The sequence below is a fragment of the Triticum aestivum genome, chromosome 1A, assembly GCF_018294505.1.
Source record: "Triticum aestivum cultivar Chinese Spring chromosome 1A, IWGSC CS RefSeq v2.1, whole genome shotgun sequence".
Taxonomy (NCBI): domain Eukaryota; kingdom Viridiplantae; phylum Streptophyta; class Magnoliopsida; order Poales; family Poaceae; genus Triticum; species Triticum aestivum.
The window spans coordinates 181,195,454-181,219,636 of record NC_057794.1 but is presented as its reverse complement, the minus strand read 5'-3'; positions in this window follow the sequence as shown (position 1 = coordinate 181,219,636).

Genomic DNA, 24,183 nt, shown 5'->3' with positions numbered 1-24,183 from the left:
ACACACTCATTCTAGTTGTCGGTGCTCATACTTTTTCATTGTACTATCCATGCTAGTTTATTTTCTTTTCTAAGCCTTCTTCTTGTGTGTATGAAAAACCTTAAGAAAAACCAAAAAAATTAGTTGTAGCTTTTAGCTAGTTTACTTTCCATGCTTGTAGTAGTAGTAATTAAAAGAAACCCCAAAAGGATTTCTCGTTCTTCTTTTTCTTGTTGGGAGCTTTCCCGTGTAAATAGTTTTATTTCTTTTCTTATTCTTTGGGGGTCGAGAAGAGAAGACCATGATGAAAATGTTGAGCGGCTCTCATATGCATTATTGTTGATTTAACCAAGAGCCCATATTACCTTGCCTTCTCCCTTGTATTAAATGCTTGCATATTCCAGCTTAGTCCAAGGCACGTGCACTATTATTATTATCCACACCGTTCGGTCGTGCGAGTGAAAGGAAATAATGACGATATATGATGGACTGAATGAGATGAGAGAAGCTGGTTTGAACTCGACCTATCTTGTTTTTGTAAATATGATTAGTTCATCATTCCTGATTCAGCCTATTATGAATGAAACATGTTTGCAATGGCAATTAGAGATTATAGTTGCCCATGCCATGCTTAATTTGCTAGGAGTTTATAATGGTTTACCTTGCGTGCCAACATGCTATTAATATGGTTGTGATGTGGTATGATAGGGTGGTATCCTCCTTTTAACGATTCGAGTGGCTTGACTTGGCACATGTTCACGCATGTAGTTGAAACAAAATCAACATACCCTCCACGATATTTATGTTCATGATGATTTATATCGTACGCATGCTTGCACTCATTGTTGATTAATCTTAATGCATGTTCATGATTGTTGTCGCTCTCTAGTTAATCGCTTCCCAGACTCTTTCTAGCCTTCACTTGTACTAAGCGGGAATAGTGCTTGTGCATCCATCTCCATAAACCCCAAAGTTATTCCATATGAGTCCACCATACCTTCCTATATGTGGTATCTACCTGCCGTTCCAAGTAAATTTATATGTGCCAAACTCTAAACCTTCAAATGAAATTTCATTTTGTATGCTCGAATAACTCATGTATCAACTAGGGTGGTCTATACCTTTCATGCTAGGTGGGTTATTCTCACGATGAGTGGACTTCGCTCATTACTCATGAGAAAATGGCTGGTAACCGAGATGCCCAGTCCCATGCTCAAATCAAAATAATTGCAAACAAAACTCCCCCAGGATTGTTGTTAGTTGGAGGCACCCGTTGTTTCGGACAAGCCATGGATTGATGTTTGTTGGTGGTGGGGGAGTATAAACTTTACCATTCTGTTTGGGAACCGCCTATAATGTGTGTAGAATGGAAGATATCGAGATCTCTTGGTTGTTATGTTGACAATGAAAGTATGCCACTGAAAATACTATTTATCTCTGCTTCAAAACTCGAGCTCTGGCACCTCTGCAAATCCCTGCTTCCCTCTGTGAAGGGCCTATCTATTTACTTTTATGTTGAGTCATCATCCTCTTATTAAAAAGCACCAGTTAGAGAGCACCGCTGTTATTCGCATGCATTGCTATTAATTTACATTGAGTATGACTGTGACTGGATCTCTTTTACCATGAATTACAATGTTTAGTCAGTCCTTCATCTTCATGGGTGCTCTACATTTATGTTTTACGGTCTTAGAAAGGGCTAGCGAAATACCATCTTGTTATATCATGTTATGATTGTTTTGAGAAAGTGTTTTCATCCAAGATTTATTATTATTGCTTGCTAGTTGATTATGCCATTGATATGAGTAAATATGAGACCTAAATGTTACTGTGAATATGGTTAGTTCATAATCTTTGCTGAAAACTTGAATGCTGGCTTTACATATTTGCAACAACAAGATCAAACAAAGTTTGTAAAAGTTTTTGTTTATCACTTTCAGTTTATCAACTGAATTTCTTGAGGACAAGCAAAGGTTTAAGCTTGGGGAGTTGTTATGTCTCCAACGTATCTACTTTTCCAAACACTTTTGCCCTTGTTTTGGACTCTAACTTCCATGATTTGAATGGAACTAACCCGGACAGACGCTGTTTTCAGCAGAATTGCCATGGTGTTATTTTTGTGCAAAAATAAAAGTTCTCGGAATGACCTGAAAATCCACGGAGACATGTTTTGGAATTAATAAAAAATACTGGCGAAAGAATTAGCATCAGGGGGCCCACACCCTGTCCACGAGGGTGCAGGGCGGCCCCCTTCCCCTGGGGCGCACCCCCTGCCTTGTGGGCCCCCTGGGACTCCACCGACCTCAACCCCAACTCCATATATTCACGTTCAAGGATAAAAAACTAATAGGGAAGGATTCATCGCATTTTACGATACGGAGCCGCCGTCAAGCCCTAATCTTCCTCGGGAGGGCTGATCTGGAGTCCATTCGGGGCTCCGGAGAGGGGAATCCGTCGCCATCGTCATCATCAACCTTCCTCCATCACCAATTTCATAATGCTCTCCTCCGTGCGTGTATAATCCCATCGTAGGCTTGTTGGACGGTGATCGGTTGGATGAGATTTACCATGTAATCAAGTTAGTTTTGTTAGGGTTTGATCCCTAGTATCCATTATGTTCTAAGATTGATGTTGCTATGACTTTGCTATGCTTAATGCTTATCACTAGGGTCCGAGTGCCATGATTTCAGATCTATACCTATTATGTTTTCATGAATATATGTAAGTTCTTCATCCTATTTTGCAAGTCAATAGTCACCTACTATGTGTTATGATCCGACAACCCTGAAGTGACAATAATCGGGACCACTCCCAGTGATGACTATAGTTTGAGGAGTTCATGTATTCACTAAGTGTTAATGCTTTGGTTCGGTACTCTACTAAAAGGAGGCCTTAATATCCCTTAGTTTCCAATAGGACCCCGGTGCCACGGGAGTGTAGGACAAAAGATGTCATGCAAGTTCTTTCGATAAGCACGCATGACTATATTCGGAATACATGCCTACATTACATTGATGAACTGGAGCTAGTTCTGTGTCACCCTATGTTATAACTGTTGCATGAGGAATCGCATCCGACATAATTATCCATCATTGATCCATTGCCTACGAGATTTTCATATATTGATCTTTGCTTAGTTACTTTTCCGTTGCCACTGTTATGATTGCTAAAAAAAACTACTACTGTTACTTTTGCCACCGTTATCGTTACTTCCATACTACTTTGCTACTAAATACTTTGCTGCAGATATTAAGTCTTTGAGGTGTGGTCGAATTGACAACTCAACTGCTAATACTTGAGAATATTCTTTGGCTCCCCTTGTGTCGAATCAATAAATTTGGGTTGAATACTCTACCCTTAAAAACTCTTGCGATCCCCTATACTTGTGGGTTATCACTTCTCAGCTTTTGCTTTCTCCCTCTTCTCTTGAGCCTCTATAGATGTGGGATCTTCTTCATCCATGACAACTATGTTGGCTTCAAAGTTAGCCCTCAAGCGAAGATGTTCCTTGTCCAATCGGTATGTGTCTGTGCCCATCTTGGAGTTGATGAGCATTTGGATGTGCGGAGCATACCCACATGATCTTTTCTGGTATGCAGCTCTCCTCTTGATTGTCTCAACAATTAAACTCATCACTTTGAACTTCTGGGGCACATCAAACAACTCCAACAAATTGTTGAATGGCCTCTGATCATCCTGTGATCTCCTAATTTGGGCAACAGGGTGTTCCTCAAGATGGTGTTGATGGTGGTTACACCAGACAACAGATAATATACATAGCCTAGCTTATGATTCTCCAAGGCTTTGTCAGGAATCTCCTTATACATGTTGGCCATGGAGTTGTGATCTTTCTTCTTGTTGGCATAGACATCTATATCATCCTCATGCTCTGCGAGGGCATTGATTAGCTTGGCCCACTCAGCAACTGTTGATTGGTACCTTGTACCTTCAGACATCCCAACAATCCTTCCATCAGGAGAGAAATGAGCTATAGAGTAGAATTGCATGATGAGCTCATCATTCCACTTGGTGAGTTTTTGACCCACAAAAGTATCTACTCCACATAATTTGAAGCTTTCATGCACTCCTGGGAAGTGGCATTCATTGTTCTTGATGTACTTCCAGTCAACCCACTTCATATCACAGTCAATAGGCTTCTTATCCAAAAGAATAGTTTCGTAGAAGTCTTGTTGCTCCTTGGTGTGAAACCTATAATCCAGAACAGTCCTTCTTCTCACAGCATATGGGTCAAATTCTCTCCATAATCTGAGTCTTGCATCCTTTCCGATTTTCATATTTTCTGCCACTGGATGATTATCTTGGTCAGGGATCTTGGGCTTGAGCTTCCTAAGCACTTGGGCTTCAACATCTTCTTCTCCAACTTCAGGCACTAGGGCCTTGTTCTTTTCATCAGCTGGTATGTTCCTTGTGCTCCTCTTTGGTGCAGTCTTGGGGGCTGGAGCAGAAGCTTTGGGGCAGTCTTGGGGTTAGAAGGGGTAGCCCCATACTTGATGGCATCCCCCATTACCTTTTGAGGTTTAGGTGCTGGTGCAGCATCCTATTCTTCTTCCTGTTCCTCATCAGACTGAATCATCATTGAGGGTTTACCAATAACTCTGGCCATAGTTTTCTTGGCCCTCTCCTTTCTCTTCTTGCCCTCACCAGCAGCCTCTTCAACAGTTGATTTGGAAGTCTCAAGTGTGGAGGCTCTGGCCTTAGAAGTGGGCACTCTCTTTGCAGGAGCCTTCTTGTGCATACCAGGCTTTGTAGATGCAGTTGTGCCAAATTCTTTCTTGACAACCTTCTTTTTCTTGGATCTGACCTCCTCCTTAGCAGCTACATAATCTTCAGAATCAGAATCAGATTTTTCCTTCCTCCTTTGCCTAGTAGCAGCCTTAGGAAAGTTGCTAGGAGTACTTCTGCTGCCTTCATGATAACTGTCAAAGGGACTAGTGCCCTCACCCAGATTCACCTGCTCCTCAGACTTGTTCTGGCTGTCACTTTGATCTGACATGTCTGACACTGCAAACTGAAAGTTGACCTTGTGAATAGTTATAGATGAGATAGAGTGGATGAGCATCACAAAGTGCAGAGGTTTTTGCAAAACAAATGAGTCTAAAACATAGTTTTAGTTTTCCACAGAAAGCATTTTGAAGCTACCGATTTGTTAAACTCCGTGACACCAAAGCAACTTTTGGAGTCTAAACTAGTGAAATCGGTCAGACCGAGACACAGTTTGGTGACTCAGAGATTGCTAGGGTTTCACTGAGAGTTGAACTCGGTCACACTGATTTGCAAGTTTCGGTCAGACCGAAAATTACAAGTCCAATGGCCTAAGCCAAATCGATGAGACCGATTTCCACAATTTGGTCGGTCCGAGATGAGTTCGGCGGAAACCTAACCCAATTTTTTTGAATCAAAACTAATCTAAAGGAAGTTTTTACTAGATAGATTGATCTCATACGTGGTTAGAAACGTGGCATTTACTTTGTGCTAAGAATCAGAGGTAAGGATTGCACAAAGATTCGAACTCATACCCTAACTTGGCGATGAGCTCAAGACAGCAACGGCGGTGTAGAATTCCGTTGACGGCGACGGAGACCAGCGGCGGGAGGTTGCTGGTGACAAGAGGACGATCCGGAGACCCGAGTCAGCAGAGCAGGACACGCGCGGGCGAAGAGTTTTTGGAGAAAATTCCAAATTTTGACCCATCGGTATATATATCTTGACCCTGTCAGTGTGACTGAGTGGAACAACTCGGTGGCACGGAGATGCAGAATCGCAAGCGGTTACTACAACTCGGCATGACCAAATGGTTCTAATCAGTTGCACTGAGATTGAAAACCTAGATCAACTCAGTGAACTTGGTGTGACCGGAAAGGGTGAATCGGTCAGACCGAAATGCATAGTGAGGTTTTGGAAGTTTAAGTCTATGACGAATCGGTGAATCCGAGTGCTCCTCACTAGAGGGTTCGAATCTGACATGATCAAACTTTGTGATGTAGCATGAATAGAGTTTGAGATGAGAAAAGCATAGATAGCTAGAGGAAGTTCTTATGCATTCTTGTCCATCCATTTGGCAAAAGAAAAAGAGCCAAACAATCAAAGCAACAAATGGATGTCCTCGAAAGGGAAAAAAATATGCAATCAACATGCTCACACAATAAAATGGCAAAAGACATATGTGGCAAAGCATGCACAAACACTCTAGCATTTGTCAATCAATTGGCGATGACTAGGTCATCTATAGATGAGTATATTGACTTAGGAGTCAAATGAGAACATTTGATCGCAGGTCATACTCATTGTTTAAGCGCAAGTGGGGTTAACACTTTTACATAAAGCATTGTTGTGTTTACACCATTAGAGTTACTTTAGCGCAATTCTTAGAGTAAAGCTCCCCCTAGATGTGATATTCCCCCTAGGAGGGATGAACTAACCTTGGGTTTTGTCGATGATGACTTCATGTAGATGTTGAAGATGTGGATGCTCAAGGTTGATGTAGATCATTCGGAGAAATCCATTGGAGGGAGTTGCACTTTCAATACCTACACGGGTTAGTCCTACAAGGAACAAACAAGGATATCCATAGACATAGAGTGATATTGACACAAGATGATGTCCATGACAGCATTAGGTTACCTTGTTCCTTGTCTTACCAACAAGAGGGTTTGTGACTCCTTGAACTAGTGCAAGATGTGAAAGTTGTTTGCACTTGTTCTCGCCAAAATGATATGAGTAAAGTATGTTGGCGGAGTCACCCTCAAGAACTCTTTAGTTCTTCTTCTTTGAGATCCACATCAACTTTATGGGAATCCTTGGAGTTGTAATCATACTTGATGAAGTAGAACTTGATGTAGTCTTGGGAACCCACTTGACCAAGGCCTTGGGAGCTTCTTCAAATGTATCAATCTCCTCTTGAAGCTTGTCCTTGCCTTTTTGCTTGTGGTCTTGTGGTGGAAGATCATCTTGAGCTTGTGTTCCCTTGAAGGAAGTAGGAACACACTTCTCTTGTTGAGGAACAAACTTCGTCTTGGGGTATTGATCTTCTTCCCACTCAACTCCATTGGCATTGAACTTTTGTTCAAAACCAACACCTTGATTCTTCCGGTGCCTTCCTTGCTTGCGTACAATCTCCTCGAATTGCTTACTTCCGACAAGGCTCTTGTAAACACTTTTCTCTATAATTCCCTTCAATAAGCTATTTTCTTGCTCAAGTGTAACTTGGCTAAGAGAATCATTAGTGGAATCAAGAGAACTACTAGAAGCAACAACATTGGATTTAACTTGATTATTGTTACTACTAGAAGAAGAATCTTTCTTACACTTGTTGCTAGATTTTACTTGTGGCATATACGTAGACAAGAGTAAATGCTTGGCAATGCAAGAAGAACTTTTCTTGCAAAGATCATCATTGATTGTTTTTAAAAAACATGCTATTGCTCAAGGTTGAGCTTTTCAAAGCGTAGCTTCTCATGAGTCTTTAAAAGCTCTTGATGATCTTCCAAGGTAGTTTCACGAGCTAACTTAAGAGTGTTTAGTTCTTTAGTTAGACGCTCAATCTCCTTCTTATCATCGTCATTCATTTTATCTTGATTAACATGATTAATAGCAAGTTCATCATAGTTTTCATCACTAGAGTTGTCAACAAGTAAATCATCATCACCTAGCAAATCATCTTCATCACTATTGAAATCAACATACTCGGGTGTGATACCTTTGGGCCTTTAGTCATGAAGCATCTTCCAATTCCTTCATTTGGTGAGTCAAATATGTCATAGGAGTTGGTTGACACAAGTGCTAGACCGGTAACACCTTCATCTTGAGTATATTCGGAGCCGGAGTGGTAACTTCTCTCGGAGTGATGGTCGGAGTCAGAGTCATATACCCATTCACCAACGTGAGCTTGATGTCTTCGTTTTGTGTAGCTCCTTTATGACTTGTCCTTCCTTTCTGAATCCTTGCTTCTGCGAGAGGTTCTTCGTTCCTAACGATCATCTCTACTTCTCTCTCTTGGAGGTGATTCTTCTCTTCTACTTCTCCTTTTAGGTGAGTCTTCTCTTCTTTTGTAGGGAGTCATACACTCATTGGAGTAGTGTCCGGTTATTCCACAATTATAGAAATTATGCTCACGACTAGAAGACCTTTTCTCATCGTAGGACCTTGACATGGAACTTCTTTCCTTGCTTCTACTCTTGTAGAACTTGTTGAAATTCTTCACCATTAGGCTCAATTCCTCATTGAAGGCTTGTTTCTCACTTGATGATGTAGGAGCATAAAATGAGGCTTTGTAAGCACCACTTGACTTGTTGTGAAGCTCTTCTTTATCTTTGAGTGACATCTCATGAGCAACAATTCTACCAATGACTTCCATTCGCTTGAGATCTTTGTAGTTGGGCATCATTTGAATCAATGTGCACACGGTATCATATTTTTCATCCATGTCTCTTAGGATCTTCTTGATGATGAATCTATCGGTCATCTCTTCGATTCCTAAGCCGGAAATCTCATTTGTGATGAGAACAAGCCTAGAGTACATTTCAGCGGCACCTTCACCATCCTTCATTTTGAACTTGTCAAGCTGACTTTGAAGCACATCCAATTTGGATTCCTTGACGGAGTCGGTTCCTTCGTGCATATCAATCAAAGTATCCCAAATTTCTTAGCATTCTCAAGATGGCTGATTTTGTTGAATTCTTTGGGACACAATCCATTAAAGAGGATATCACAAGCTTGAGCATTGTATTGCAGCATCTTCAACTCTTCCGCGGTAGCTTCACGATTTTCTTCTCTCCCATTGAAGAATTCACCTTGCAATCCAATACACAGAATATCCCAAACGGCGGGGTTATCTCCAAGAATATGCATTTTCATTTTATGCTTCCAACTAGCAAAATTAGTACCATCAAAGTAAGGACCTCTACGGTGGTAATTTCCCTTGCTAGACGCCATACTCTCCTAGGTTGTGAAACCAAGGCTATGATCACCAAAGCTATGGAAATCAAAGCAAATGGAGAACAAAGCTCGGATACCACTTGTAGGATCAAAAGTATGTCTAGAGGGGGTGATTAGACTACTTGACCAAATAAAAATCTAGCCTTTTCCCAATTTTAAGTCTTGGCAGATTTTAGCAACTTAGCACAAGTCAAGCAATCAACCTACACATGCAAATCTAAGAGCATAGCGGCAGAATGTAAATCATTGCATATGAAGGTAAAGGGGAGGAGTTTGGAGGGAGCAAATGCAATGTAGACACGAAGATTTTTGGCATGGTTCCGATAGGTGGTGCTCTCATACATCCACGTTGATGGAGACTTCAACCCACAAAGGGTAACGGTTGTGCGAGTCCACGGAGGGCTCCACGCATGAAGGGTCCATGAAGAAGCAACCTTGTCTATCCCACCATGGCCATCACCCACGAAGGACTTGCCTCACTTGGGTAGATCTTCACGAAGTAGGGGATCTCCTTGCCCTTACAAACTCCTTGGTTCGACTCCACAATCTTGACGGAGGCTCCCAAGTGACACCTAACCAATCTAGGAGACACCACCCTCCAAAAGGTAATCGATGGTGAGTTGATGATGAACTCCTTGATCTTGTGCTTCAAATGATAGTTTCCCCAACACTCAACTCTCCCTGACAGATTTGGATTTGGTGGAAAGATGATTTGAGTGGAAAGCAACTTGGGGAAGGCTAGAGATCAAGATTCTTATGGTTGATCTCAACACATGAGTAGGTGGTTCTCTCTCAGAAAATGAATGGTAGAAGTGTAGGCACGTTCTGATTGCTCTCTCCATGAATGGAGGATGGGTGGAGGGGTATATATAGCCTCCACACAAAATCTAACTGTTACACACAATTTGCCAAACTCGGTGGGACCGAATAGTTAAACTCGGTCAGACCGATTTAGTTCAAAATGTGAATGTTAGGATTTTCGGTGGGACCGACATGTCAACTCGGTGGGACCGATTTCATTAGGGTTAGGGCATAACATAATCTTGGTGAGACTGATCACATGAACTCGGTGAGACCAATTTCTATAATAGGCAAACAGAGAGTTGGTCATGCAAACTCGGTGGGACCGATCGCTCATTTCAATGGGACCGAAACGTTACGAAAAGGAAATAGAGAGTTTGCATTGCGAACTTCGTGGGACCGATCGCTCATATCGGTTAGACCGAAACGTTACGAAGGGAAACAGAGAGTTTGCAATCCCATCTCGGTGAGACGGAGATCCCTATCTGATTAGGGTTTCTGGCTATGGCTATGTCAAAATGAACTCGGTGGCATTAGATAGATCAAATCGATGGGGCCGAGTTTGATTTTTGGTTTGGGACATATGTGGATATGAGAAAGTGGTTGAGGGCTTTTGGAGCATATCACTAAGCATTTTGAGCAAGCAAGCCATTAAGCAACACATCATACCCTTTTAATTGTATTGGCTTTTCCTATGGACTCGATGTGAACTTGGATCACTAAAATAAAATTGTAGAGTCTTGAGCTTGAGCCAATATGTGTCCTTAGCATTTTGAGGGGTCCACATCTCTAGTCCATGCCATGCCTATCATTGAACTATCTGAATGATCATCTTGAAAGAGTGTTAGTTCAATGAGCTATATGTTGTTAAGAATTACCAAAACCAACCAGGGATTAGTTGCCCTTTCAGCGGGCCGACTCCTAGCAGGCGGCCCTCCCTCCCCTCAAAGTCTGTGTGCCATTAATCATATGAGACGGGGTGTGGCTACAGTGAGCGCCCGCTAGGCGGCGGGACTGTAGCAACGCTCCCCCAGACAAAGTCTCCATCATTAGTAGCAAGGCTATAGTATAAAGCAATCAACATGCCCCACAAGCGGCAGGCCCTACCTATCGGCTGAGTACACTACAGTCGGCGGGAGCCACCAAGAGGTGGGCCCCAACAGCCAGCGGAGAAGTCGACGGCCGGGTCGTACACCCAGCCGGATTACCATTATACCCCTAGGGGTAGGCCTATATAAGCCCCCCAGGCTCACCCATGCAAAGGGTTCGGAACCCTAGCCATTAGACACACACCATAGAAGGAGAAGTTAGGGCTAGCCTTGCTCTTCTTCCTCCTCTAGACGATACAACTCAAGGAGCAATCTTGTAGCTACTCTATTGACGATAGTCACCATGCGGAGACCCCGCAGAGTGGGACTAGGGGTGTTATCTCCACGGAGAGCCCCAAACCTGGCTAAGATTCGCAGGCGTATGCGGTCTCGCTCACTCTTGCTTCTAGAGCCCGGTGACGTACTCTTGTCCCACTCCATGATAAGCCACCCCCTGGCATATGTCGCTACATATCCCCAACATTTGGCGCCCACCGTGGGACAAGGTGCACCGTCCTCCGGAGACACGTTCTGGACGAGAACCCTCTTCCTTCCTCGCGAGCGCAGCCAGCCCGGCACGCCTGCTGGCGTTTGCGTCGACATGCTGTGCGGCACGAAAGCCGCTTGCGCCGCAAGCTGCTTTGCTGATCTCATTGGCTGGATCCGCCTCTCCGACGAGCCTGCGCCCGACGCGGGAGCAGCCAGCTCTGAGAGCTGCCTCATCGACCTCCTTGGCAAGCTCCGCACCGCCAAGGAGCCTGCCTCCGACCTAGAGTGTACTGGCTCCACCGACCCGATGCTCGTCGACTTCGACGCGGCGTCCCCCAATGCCTTCCCCACCAACGTGGTGATCATCGACAACCCACTCCCTCTTGTGGTTAGCGACACCAGTGCCAGCACAGTCACGGAGGTGCTGGTCATTAGCCACGACGGAGCCTCTGGCGGGGCTGGCCACGACCCGCTGTAGGCGGCAATGCTTGAATTGTCCATGCCCGTGGCGCAAAACACCGACGGAGCGACGCTAGAAACCTTCCGTGTCTCGCTCCTCAACAGCACCAACAAGCTGGCGGCCATGAGGCGCCTCACCGAAGCCTACTAGTGTGAGATTAATCGCGCCATCTGCGGCTCACCGGCTGCTAGCGGGCCAAGCCGAGTGGGCACTATTCAACAGCATGGTGCGGCAGTCGCCAGCATGCTGGGGGCCGACCGCCCGGTCTACGCCACCCCGACGGAGAACTTGCATGCTGCCCAGGCGGCGGCAGACGAACTGGACCACCTGGAGGGCGATGAGCATCGCTGCATGAAGGCGCGCCTCCAGCAACTCCTCGATGCGGCCACTATGCAGCAAGAAGCCGGCTGCCACGTGGTGGAACCCGGCGTGCAAGCTGTCGGAGTAATGAGCCACGGGTAGGCTAACCCGAGGCCCAAAACCTTTCAAGATATCGGGGCTAACTACGCCCCTCGAGACGCTAGATGAAGAGCCGCCTTCTGGAGGACGCCTGAAGGAACAGTCGGCTGCCCGCATGCACTCGAGTCCTAGAGGCGAGGTCAAGACCGGCCGACTCCCGCCTGGCGGCTTCCAGAGAAGCCAGCCACGGGGAGTCGGCCCACGGCACCAACAAAGCCCATGCCCTCATCAGGGGGGATGGGACGAGGAGTGGCAATAGTGAAGCCCACTCCCTCCCCTTTTCCAGGAGATGACTAGCCAATAGTGCGCTGTACCAACGGAGATCTCCGTCTGGCGCGGCACTCTTGCCATGCCATCCCTGACATCAGCAACAATGGGCGGAGTCCTATGCGCACGACGGCCTATCAGTACGGTCCACGGACGACGGGCCCTACCGAACAACAAGAGTCCAGAAGACGGCAAGAGCGCCACCAGCCGGACCCATAGGGAGCCGGCCCCCGGGAGTCGGCCTGCCCCTCCCATGGGTTCCCCGCGCCATTAACCAGACGAGATAGGGAGTGGCTACAGTGATCACCCGCCAGAGAGCGAGGCTGTAGCCACGACTCCATGACCAAGCCCATGCCATTAGAAGCACGGTTATAGTAATCTGCAACCGGTAAGACCCCCAAGCGGCGGGTACGGCCTATCGGCTCCGTACCAGACCAGTCGGCGGGGCCCACCAGTCGGCGGAAGGGCCGACAGGCGAAGAGACTGATGGTTGGGCCCTGCGCCCAGACAGTTTACCATTGTACCCCTGGGGGATAGGCCTATATAAACCCCCCAGGGCACCCATGCAAAGGGTTCGACTCATTAGAGATAGACCAGATCATAGAGGGAGGATAGAGCTAGTCATGCCTTCTCCTACCTTCAGCATACAACTCGAGCAGCGCCCTTGTATTCACTTTGCCTTAGTGATCATGCGGAGACCCCGCAGAGCAGGACTAGGGGTGTTATCTCCTACGAGAGCCCCGAACCTGGGTAAAGTATGCCGGCATTCGTGTCTACGCCACATCCCGTTTCCAGGCACCGGCGACGTTCTACTCGCCCCCACCATGATAAGCCATCCATTGGCATATGTCGCATCCAACCCTCGACATTTGGCGCCCACCATGGGGCGAGGTGCACCGTCGTCCGAAGACTTGTTCTGGACGGGAACACTTTTCCTCCCCGGCGAGCGCAGCCAGCCTGGCACGCCAGACAGAGTCTGCATCGACGCGTTGCATGGCGCTGAAATCGCCTGCGCGGCTAGTTGCCTCACCGACCATGTCCGTGAGGTCCGCCTCTCCGATGAGCCCGCATTTGATGTGGGCACAGGCGGCCCCGAGGTCCTCCTCGTGGGCCTCCTCGATCAACTCCACATCGCCAACGAGCCAGCTGGGGACTTGGAGTCTGTAGGCTCCACTGATCCGATGTTCATTGACTTCGACACCGTGTCGCTTGACACGTTCGCCACCAACGTGGTGGTCTACGACGAGCTGCTCCCTTGCGCGGAGCGCGGCGGAAGCACCGTCAGGGAAGTGCTTGTCATTGATCATGGCGAGCACTCTAGCGGGGGTGATTATGACCCACTCAGCGCGGCGCTGCAAGATCTGGCAGCGCCCATTCCCGAAGATGCCAACGCCGAGACGCTGGAGGCACGCCGCCTTCAGCTAGTCGAAGGCACCAAGAAGCTGGCCAGCATGAGACGCCTATCAGAGGCCTACCAGCGCGAGATGGACCGCGCCGTGGGCGGTACACCGGTTCTAGCTGGGCCTAGCCACCTTGGCACGGTCCAGCAGCGTGGCGTGGCCATCGCCAACCTGTTCGGGGCAAATCGCCCCATTTACGCCACGCCTGCGGAGAACATCCGAGCTGCCCAGGCGGCGACGGACGAGTTGGAAAAATTCGAGGGCGAAGAACATCGCTTGATGATAGAGTGCGTCCAGCGACTCCTTGACGCAGCTATAGAGCAGAACAAGGCCGGCTGCCACACTGATGCGCCGCACCGATTGAATGACGACCTGCCTCCCTGCCGAGACCAAGGCGCGACATCTCGGACGCCGACTGGTGGCATCTACGGAAGAAAGTACAAGGAGTCGGCTGCCAGCCGCAGTCGGACTCGCGTCACCATAGAGCGCGACCAAGATGGCCGCCCAAGAACAGTGGAACGACGGGACGACTGTCTGCCTTGTCCCCTCACAGGGAAAGGCGAGTCCCCCTGCCGCCTGTTGATCACTCGACGCTCGGTGACCGCCTTGGCCACCGAGAGGGAGTCGGAGAGAATGACGCCCGCCATCGGATCGACCTTCTCCACCGATCCCTGGCGCTTGAAGAAGAAGATGAGTTGGGCCCGCCGTGTTTTGGCCCCCGCATTCGAGACGAGCCCTTCCCCAAAGGGTTCACGCTCCCAAGAGACACACCCAAATACACCGGCTCCGTGAAGCCGGAAGACTGGCTAGTTAACTACTCCACGGCCGTCAGCATAGCAAACGGCAACAAGCGTGTTGCCGTGAAGTACATTCCGCTCATGCTCCAGGGCACGACCCGGACATGGCTGGATAGCTTGAAGCCTCGCAGCATCAACAGTTGGGTTGACTTCACCGACGCCTTCATGCGCAACTTCACCAGCACGTACAAGCGGCCACCCAAACCTCGCCAGCTCTCCTTGTGCATGCAAGGCCCCAACGAGTCAACTCGTGACTACCTCACGCGCTAGGCCGAGCTCCGCAACTCCTGCGAGGGCGTGCACGAGGTGCAGACCATTGAGTACTTCACTGCAGGATGCTGAGAGGGCACCCTCCTCAAGCATAGGCTTATCTGCGATGAGCCGGAGACCCTCAACGAGCTACGGATCATAGCAGACAAATATGCCTCGGCCGACTCCTCCATGAAGACGGAGATCCAAGTTAGTGCGACAGGCAAGGTGGCTCCTCAGGCTCCTCGAACCCCGGCTGGAGACACCAGTCGGCGTCAACAGCAGAACGACCACAAGCGCAAAGCCCCACAACCGGCTTCCACCAGTCGGCAGGTGGCGACAGTCGAAGACCAGCAGCCGGAAGGGCAGCTTCCTCCCAAACGCCAGAAGGGCAGCAAGCCCAACTGGCAGCCGACTTTCTCATATGAGCAGACTTTGGATGGACCCTGCAATTTCCATAGTGGCGCCAAGCCGTCCAACCACACCACTCGGAAGTGCCACTAGCACACCAGGATCGCCAAGGGAGACGGACTTTTGCCTCCCCCACCTGCTGGGCAGCCGCCCCCTCCTCTGCCCTAGTAGCCGGCGGTCAGACCAGTTGGCGCGATACAAGACGAGTACCCAGAAGAGCATGTAATCTATGTCATGTTCACCAGCGTGGCCGATGATCGACGTAGCAGGCGGTTGCAGCAGCAAGAGGTGAATGCAGTAGCATCTGAGACACCAGAGTTCATGCATTGGTCTGAGAAGCCCATCAGCTGGAGCAGAGCTGACCACCCGGAAGTAATGCCCAAACCCGGCTCCTATGCCTTGGTTTTGGACTCCACCTTTGCCACGGACAAGCGAGCTGCTCGGTTCTCCGGAGTCCTGATAGACGGCGGCAGCAGCATCAACATCCTGTACAAGGATACCATGGAGAAATTAGGAATCAGACAGAGGCAGCTTCAGTCCAGCCAGACAGTGTTCCATGGCATAGTTCCTGGCCTTTCCCGCTCACCAATCGGCAAGATCTTGATTGACGTCCTCTTTGGAGGCAAAGATCATTTCCGCCGAGAGTCAATTGGTTCGAGGTGGTGGACCTTGAGAGCCCATACCATGCGTTACTTGGCCAGCCTGCCCTGGCCAAGTTCATGGTTGTCCCCTACTATGCCTACCTCAAGATGAAGATGCCGAGTTCCAAGGGGATTCTGACCATAACTGGTGACTACAAGAAGTCGTCTGTCTGCGTAGCAGGGAGCAGTCGGCTGGCCGAGTCCCTCGTGATCGCAGCTGAGAAGCGGCTCCTTGACCGAGTTGTGGCGATGGGAAGCAAGCAGCCAGAGATGTCGCCGGATCCCAGGGAGTCGGAAGCTGAGGGCTCGTTCAAGCCAGCCAAAGAAATGAAGAAGATACCCTTGGACCCGGAGCACCCGGAGAGGTACGTTGTCATAGGTGCAAACCTCGACAGCAAATAGGAAGGCGAGCTCATCAATTTCCTCCGTGAGAATCAGGACATCTTTGCATGGTCCCCCAAAGACATGCCAGGTGTCCTGACGGATTCGCTGAGCACAAATTACATGTCCGGTCTGATGCCAAGCCAGTCAGGCAGCCCTTGCGCCGCTTGTCAGAAGAGAAGAGAAGAGTTGTTGGAGAAGAGATAGCCCGGCTACTGGCAGCCGGCTTCATCATGGAATTGTTCTTTCCAGAATGGCTAGCCAACCCGGTCCAGGTACTGAAGAAGAACAAGCAGTGGAGAATGTGTATTGATTACACTAGCCTCAACAAGGCATGCCCCAAGGACCCGTTCGCTTTGCCAAGGACCGACCAAGTGATAGACTCCACAGCCGGATGCGAGCTGTTGAGTTTCTTGGATGCATATTCAGGATATCACCAGATCAAGTTGAACCCGGCAGGTAGACTGAAGACCGCCTTCATCATGCCGTTTGGAGCCTTCTGCTACTTGACCATGACGTTTGGCTTGAGGAACGCCGGCGCCACCTTCCAACATTGCATGCAGAAGTGCCTCCTCAAGAAACTCGGCAGAAATGCCCATGTTTCCGTGGACGATGTGGTGGTGAAGACGGAGAAGCGTGGAACACTACTGGAAGACCTCAAGGAGACCTTTGAGAACTTGCACCGATTTCAAATCAAGCTCAACCCGGAGAAATGCGTCTTCGGAGTACCAGCCAGCCAGCTTCTTGGCTTCCTGGTCTCTGAATGCGGCATAGAGTGCAACCCTGTGAAGATCAAGGCCATTCAGAGGATGGAGGTACCCAGCCGACTGCTGGACGTACAAAAGTTCACCGGCTGTTTGGCATCCATCAGCCGATTCATGAGTCGGCTAGGCGAGAAGGCTCTCCCCCTATAGCAACTCATGAAGAAGACCAATTTTTTTGAGTGGAACCACAAGGCGGATGAAGCTTTTCTCCAACTAAAGAAGATGTTGACTACTCCACCTGTCCTGGCGGCTCCGACTCCTAAGGAACCCATGCTCCTCTACATCGCCGCCACCAGCCGAGTAGTTAGCACAGTCATCGTGGTAGAGCGCAAGGAGGAAGGCAAGGGACTACCAGTCCAGAGACCGGTATATTATTTGAGTGAAGTGTTGTCGACCTCCAAGAAAAACTACCCCCACTACCAGAAGATGTGCTACGGCGTGCACTTTGCCACCAAGAAATTGAAGCCTTACTTCCAAGAACATCCAATCACTATGGTCTGCATAGCTCCACTAGTCGAGATCATCAGGAGCCGGGATGCTTCGGGTCGAGTGGCCAAATGGGCCATAGATTTGGCCCCCTACAGCATCTACTACCAGCCTCGCACTGCCATCAAGTCGCAAGCGCTGGCCGACTTCCTCGTCGAGTGGGCCGAGACCCAGTATCTGCCGCCAGCGCCCGACTCCACCCATTGGCGAATGCATTTCGACGGCTCCAAGATGCGCACCGGCTTGGGAGCCAGCATCGTCCTCACCTCTCCCAAAGGCGAAAAGCTCAAATATGTGCTGCAAATCCATTTTGCCGCCTCCAACAACGTCGCCGAATACGAGGCACTCATTCGCTGGATCCTGTGCTATGGTGACTCCGACTTGGTGGTCCATGATAACCACAAGTATAGGGGATCGCAACAGTTTTCGATAAGTAAGAGTGTCGAACCCAATGAGGAGCTAAAGGTAGAACAAATATTCCCTCAAGTTCTATCGACCACCGATACAACTCTACGCACGCTTGACATTTGCTTTACCTAGAACAAGTATGAAACAAGAAGTACTTTGTAGGTGTTTTCGGAAAGGCTTGCACGAAAGTAAAGAGCACGAAAATAAAACTACGGGCTGTTAACATAAAGAAGCAACTAAACTAAATATAGCAAGTGTGGAAAACTGGTGGTAGGAGTTGTGAAATTGTCCCTTAGCAATTGACTACTTTACTAGACCGATAGCAAGTATTATGTGGGAGAGGCCACTGCTAGCATGTCATCCCTTACATGGAATTCTATGCACTTATGATTGGAACTATTAGCAAGCATCCGCAACTACTAATGTTCATTAAGGTAAAACCCAACCATAGCACTAAGATATATTGGTCCCCCTTCAATCCCGTATGCATCAATTTCTATGCTAGGTTCAAGCTTCTGTCACTCTTGCCCTCCAATACATAGTCCTATCAACATACAACTAACCCTATGGTGTGATCCACGCGCGCGCTCATATGATGGGCACCAAAGGACATAAACATAACCACAAGCAAATTAAATCAATCATAGCAATTCATCAACCACCGATAGGACAACGAAAATCTACTCAGACATCATAGGATGGCAAGACATCATTGGATAATAATATGAAGCATAAAGCACCATGTTCAAGTAGAGGGTACAACGGGTTGCGGGAGAGTGGACCGCTGTAGATAGAGGGGGGAAGGTGATGGAGATGTTGGTGAAGATGGCGGAGGTGTTGGTGAAGATCGCGGTGATGATGATGATGGCCACGGCGGCGTTCCGGCGCCATCGGAGGAGAGGGGGAGAGGGGCTTCTTCCTTGACCTCCTCCCTAGATGGGAGAAGGTTTTCCCCTCTGATCCTTGGCCTCCATGGCATGGGAGGGGCGAGATCCCCTCGAGATTGGATCTATCTCTCTGTTTCTCTCTGGTTCTGCGTTCTGTTCTGGCTCTATTTCACCGTTTCGTATATATATGGAGATCCGTAACTCCGGTTGGCCTGAAACCTTCGCCGTCATTTTTTTCCGAATATTAGCTTTCTTGCGGCAAAAAGAAGAGCGTCAACCGCCTTACGGTGGGCTCACGAGGGTAGGGGGCGTGCCCTAAGGGGGGGGCGCCCCCTTGCCTCGTGACCACCTCAGGCACTGGTTCGCGTTGATTTTCCTTCCGAATTTTCCATATTTTCCAAAAATAAGCTCCGTCCGTTTTTATCCCGTTTGGACTCCGTTTGATATGGATATTCTGCGAAACCAAAAACATGCAACAGACAGGAACTGGCACTGGGCACTCGATCAATATGTTAGTCCCAAAAATAATATAAAAAGTTGCCAAAAAGTATATGTAAGTTGAATAATATTGGCATGGAACAATCAAAAATTATAGATATGACGGAGACGTATCAGCATCCCCAAGCTTAATTCCTGCTCGTCCTTGAGTAGGTAAATGATAAAAAAGATAATTTCTGATGTGGAATACTACCTAGCATAATCTTGATCATGTAATCTAATCATGGCATGAATATTAAGATACGAGTGATTCAAAGCAATAGTCTATCATTTGACATAAAAACAATAATACTTCAAGCCTACTAATAAAGCAATCATGTCTTTTCAAAATAACATCGCCAAAGAAAGTTATCCCTACAAAATCATATAGTCTGGCTATGCTCCATCTTGACCACACAAAATATTTACATCATGCACAACCCCGATGACAAGACAAGCAATTGTTTCATACTTTTGACGTTCTCAAACCTTTTCAACTTTCACGCAATACATGAGCGTGAGCCATGGACATAGCACTATAGGTGGAATAGAATATGATGGTGGAGAAGACAAAGACGAGAAGATAGTCTCACATCAACTAGGCGTATCAACGGGCTATGGAGATGCCCATCAATAGATATCAATGTGAGTGAGTAGGGATTTCCATGCAACGGATGCACTAGAGCTATAAGTGTATGAAATCTCCAACTGAAACTAATTGGGTGTGCATCCTAACTTGCTTGCTCATGAAGACCTCGGGCATTTGAGGAAGCCCATCATCGGAATATACAAGCCAAGTTCTATAATGAAAATTCCCACTAGTATATGAAAGTGATAACTCAAGAGACTCTCTATATGAAGAACATGGTGCTACTTTGAAGCACAAGTGTGGAAAAAGGATAGTAGCACTGCCCCTTCTCTCTTTTTCTCTCATTTTTTTATTTTTTGGTGGGCTTCTTTGGCCTCTTTTTTTTTATTTGGGCTTCTTTGGCCTCTTTTATTTTTTTGTAAAGTCCGGAGTCTCATCCCGACTTATGGGGGAATCATAGTCTCCATCATCCTTTCCTCACTGGGGCAATGCTCTAATAATGATGATCATCACACTTTTATTTAATTACAACTCAATATTACAACTCGATACTAGAACAAAGATATGACTCTATATGAATGCCTCCGGCGTTGTACCAGGATGTGCAATGATCTAGCGTAGCAATGATATCAAAAAACGAACAAGCCATGAAAACATCATGCTAGCTATCTTACGATCATGCAAAGCAATATGACAATGAATGCTCAAGTCATGTATATGATGATGATGGAAGTTGCATGGAAATATATCTCGGAATGGCTATGGAAATGCCATAATAGGTAGGTATGGTGGCTGTTTTGAGGAAGGTATATGGCGTGTTTATGGTACCGGCGAAAGTTGTGCAGTACTAGAGAGGCTAGCAATGGTGGAAGGGTGAGAGTGCGTATAATCCATGGACTCAACATTAGTCATAAAGAACTCACATACTTATTGCAAAAATTTATTAGTCATCGAAACAAAGTAGTACGCGCATGCTCCTAGGGGGATAGATTGGTAGGAAAATACCATCGCTCGTCCCTGACCGCCACTCATAAGGAAGACAATCAATAAACACCTCATGCTCCGACTTTGTTACATAACGGTTCACCATACATGCATGCTACGGGACTTGCAAACCTCCACACAAGTATTTCTCAATTTCACAATTACTCAACTAGCACGACTCTAATATCACCATCTTTATATCGCAAAACTATTGCAAGGAATCAAACATATCATATTCAGTGATCTACAAGTTTTATGTAGGATTTTATGACTAACCATGTGAATGACCAATTCCTGTCATCTCTCTAAACAGATATAAGTGAAGCAAGAGAGTTTAATTCTTTCTACAAAAGATATGCCCAAGCTCTAACAAATATAAGTGAAGCAAAAGAGCATTCTACAAATGGCGGTTGTTTATATAAAGAGAAACAGGCAATCCAAACTTCAAAGGATATAAGTGAAGCACATGAAGCATTCTATAAAGCCATACTCAAAAGATATAAGTGAAGTGCAATGAGAATTCTATAAATCAACCAAGGAACATCTCATACCAGCATGGTGCATAAAATAAAAATGAAAACCTAAATGCAAAAGACGCTCCAAGATTGCACATATCGCACGAACGAAACGAATCTGAAAACATACCGATATTTGTTGAAGAAAGAGGGGATGCCTCCCCAGCATCCCCAAGCTTAGACGTTTGAGTCTCCTTGAATATTTACTTGGGGTGCCTCGGGCATCCCCAAGCTTGAGCTCTTGCCTCTCTTCCTTCTTCTCACATCGAGACCTTCTCAATCATCGAACACTTCATCCACACAAAACTTCAACAGAAAACTCGGTAAGATCCGTTAGTATAATAAAGCAAATCACTACTCTAAGTACTGTTGCAAACCAATTCATATTTTGTTTTTGCATTGTGTCTACTGTAATATAGCTTTTCCATGGCTTAATCCACTGATATAAGTTGATAGTTTCATCAAAACAAGCAAACTATGCATCAAAAAACAGAATCTGTCAAAAACAGAACAGTCTGTAATAATCTGAACATTCACCATACTTATGGTACTTGAAAAATTCTGACAAAATTAAAAAAAATAAAATTTTTGTAAATAAAGACATTGCAAAAAGAATCAGAACCATTTGACGTTCCAGCTAAAAACGTAAAATCGCGCACTACAGCCAAAGTTTCTGTCCTGCACCATACAGACCATCAAGCAAATGTAAACATCCTAAAGGCAAACCTTGGCACATTATTTTTATAATACAATGGAATTGTACAAGGGGATAATTGTTTTTGTTGAAAAGTTTCTGTAATCAAGATTCACAAAGTTGCCGTGAGCATGAACAAAGTTCAAGGAGCTCTCCCACTTCAACAGTGCTTGTCTTTCTCACTTTCACTTTCCTTTTTGAAAAGTTTTGGGTTCCCCTCTTTATTTTTGTTGTTTTTAAACTATATGAAAGCACTCAACAGAAATAAATGGCTCTCTAAAACTTCCGGGTTGTCTACCTAGCAGCGCTTTCTTTAAAGCCATTAAGCTAGGCATACAGTGCTCAAGTAGTGAATCCACCCGGATCCCAAGGTATATCAAAGCCAATTTTAATTAACAATGATTTGTAATTTAGTAGTGAGCACAAAGCAACATATATCAAGCAATGAAGAAGTCTAACTCTCTTCCTATGCATCGGCATGTCATAAAAGAACAATTCATGCACACCTAGTAAAGGCCAATGCATAGTATAAACAGTTTCTTGCAATTTTATCATGTTGGAAACATAGAGAGGTGGAGATATAGTTCCTCTCTCATAATAATTGCAAGTAGGAGCAGCAAGCACATGCATATTATATTTATCGAAATCATCATGTGCAACGGTAAAAGGCAACCCATCAATATAATCCTTAATAAGTGCAAACTTCTCTGATATAGTATAATCAGGAGAATTCAAAAAGATAATAGGACTATCATCCGTGGGTGCAATAGCAACAATTTCATGTTTAACATAAGGAACTATAGCAAGTTCATCTCCATAAGCATAATTCATATTGGCATCTTGGCCATAAGCATAGCAAGCATCATCAAAAAGGGATATTTCAAAAGAATCATAGGGATCATAACAGTCATCATAGCAATCATCCTTCGGTAAGCATGAAGGGGAATTAAACAATGTATGAGTTTAAGAGTTACTCTCATTAGAAGGTGGGCATGGGTGATCAATCCGCTCTTCCTCCTTTTGTTCTTCGCTCTCCTCCTCATCTTTTTCATCCAATGAGCTCACAGTGTCATCAACTTATTCTTCCATAGATTCCTGCAAAATATTAGTCTCTTCTTGGACAGCAGAGACTTTCTTAATAAGTGCATTAATTTCATAATTGTATTCATAATTCTCATAGCAATATTTGAGGATAGCTAAATTTTCAGATCTTTGACAAGCATCATCAATATCATCAAACTCTTTAAACATAGATTCAATTTCATAAGCACCCATAAAAGCAACAAATTCTTCTATTTGTTCCACATCATAGTAATCATATATACCTCTAGCATAAGAAGCCAAGGTTTCATTATCATTAAATTTGCATGAAAAGGGGAGTTGTGGAGAATTCATCCTAGAGCAACAAGTATAATCATATTCCGAGCATAGTTGTCTAGCATACCACTTCAATATATAAATTTGATCCCATAATAGTTTCCCTTTTTGTGTCAAGTGATAATCCCTAAAGTATTCACGTTGATCGAACGTTACTCCCATTACATAATTGAATGGGGTTTTCTCAGGATTATTAAAGTAGTACATAATATCTTTCACATAACCAACATCAAGGGTTTTAGGAGGTTCCCCATCTCCATGAGCAGCAACTACACCTAATTTTTTTGGTATTTCATGTTCCATATCCATAACTAAAGATAGAGAACAACTAAGAACAACAAAAAAATTACTTAGTGATAAAGCAAACAAGCATACACAAGAATATTCATCCCACGCTATTGCTCCCCGGCAACGGCACCAGAAAAAGGTATTGATAACCCACAAGTATAGGGGATCACAACAGTTTTTGATAAGTAAGAGTGTCGAACCCAACGAGGAGCTAAAGGTAGAACAAATATTCCCTCAAGTTCTGTCGACCACCGATACAACTCTACGCATGCTTGATGTTTGCTTTACCTAGAACAAGTATGAAACTAGAAGTAGTTTGTAGGTGTTTTTGGAAAGG